This window comes from Fragaria vesca, linkage group LG3 (genome assembly GCF_000184155.1).
Source record: "Fragaria vesca subsp. vesca linkage group LG3, FraVesHawaii_1.0, whole genome shotgun sequence".
Classification (NCBI taxonomy): domain Eukaryota; kingdom Viridiplantae; phylum Streptophyta; class Magnoliopsida; order Rosales; family Rosaceae; genus Fragaria; species Fragaria vesca.
This window is the reverse complement of record NC_020493.1, coordinates 19,516,615-19,518,486: the sequence shown is the minus strand read 5'-3', so window position 1 is coordinate 19,518,486 and position 1,872 is coordinate 19,516,615.

Genomic DNA, 1,872 nt, shown 5'->3' with positions numbered 1-1,872 from the left:
AAATTACCACAAATTATAAACCCGGAATTTGTTCCTTAAAACACGCATGGGCATAGTCCATTTGTTCATATATCCCACCCCAAACAAATATTCACTTAGACGGTTATACCAACTCCGTCTGGATTGTTTGAACCCCTAAAGTGAACTACTCTAGCAAATGGAGAGCATGTTCTGTGGTCTAGAACTATTTGCATTGGGTAACAGAAGTCCTACAGGAAACTTCATGTATATCTCTATATTCAGATCCCCATAAAGATAAGTTGTTACCACATTCATAGACTGTTTATTCAGTTATTTGGAAACTACCAAACTGATAAGGTAGTGGAACGTTATGACGTCCATTACGGGAAAGTACGTCTCCTTGTAATCAATCGCAGGGCGTTGAGAAAATCCTTGCGCCACTAAACAAGACTTATATCACAATCTCGTTTTTCTCATTACGCTTCCTTACAAATACCCATCTAAACAATATAGGTTTAACATGGGTAGGTGTGGGAACAACAGGCCCATAACACCTTTCTCTTAGTTAAGGAATTTGATTTGACCTGGATTGTTTCTTTCCTTTTTAGCCAGTCGTCTCTTCGTTGAGATCTGTCAACGAAGCAAGGTTCGACATCATTGCTTATTATAAATTCGGTAGCCACCGCAAATACAAACATATCATCGATGAACTCTCATTCCGATTCAATATCTCACAAAATTTACCGAAATTTTATATTCTCGGGAGTGGGTTTAAATGTTGGAGCGTCCCCCAACATTGTCTCTTCTAGGACAAACCTATAATCCGGATTTATCTCGTGAGTTGAATTGGTTGAGATTGCGATGGCAAAAAGATTCATTTGTGCCAAGTTTACCCTCTTCTAGGGATAAGAATCGTTCGAACCTAATGGTCTACCTTGCTTCTGGGCAGGGACTATAACTGGTTAGCCGCCATGGCCGTACCTCGTCCAACTAGGACAATACGTCCTACGGGGACATTTATCCTTGCAGGTTTGCAGCAGGTATATATTATCTCGTCACTTTAACTAGAAGTAAAATTCTTCGCACTTCAATTTCACATGTGCGGTTTGGGGATCAAGATGAGACATTCTACACGTCGTTCATCAGGAACGCTCACATTCTTATCTCCTCCTAACGGTGGGAAGATTGTCTCATCAAAGTGACGACCGCAAATCTAGCGGTATAGAGATCTCCTGTCAAGGGCTCTAAGGAGCATATAATGGATAGGGTTCATAATCGACATATATGCTCATCCTTTATTGAGGACCCGATTTTGTACGTTGTGGCGGCACAATTGGCACGGAGACTGCAAACCCAAATGCGTGTAAGTGCAAAAACATCAGGTTCACACCCAGTCACCAACTATAACACTAAGTAAGACGGGTAGCAGTGGGCCTCAACTGGACCGACATGGCTGCATGCAAGATTGCATAGCCCGACGCAAACAATAGAAGCTTGGTGCGCATTACCAAGGTTCTATATGTGAGACCATCTTAGGTTTGAACATAGGAAACTATATGTTTTACAAAACCCAAGGGATATGCAATAATCATCGAAAACCTTCGATGTAAACTCTCCGGCATTATCAAGTCTTATAGACTTTATGGGATAATCCGAGTGGTGTACCCTTTATTTCATAGGTGAGAGTTTAGCAAAGGCATCATTTTCTTGTGGACAATAGTGTGACATCTGATCACTTAATTTGTCGATGCATCAACCAAAACCATTAATATTTAACTGGTCTGTATGGTGGTTGGATAGGTCCACATATTTTTCCTTGCATTCTGTGCATAAAGAGATAATGTATATTCTAGTCTTTGCATGTGATGGTCTAGTATTCAACATTCTTAACGAGCAGCTTGATATAATATG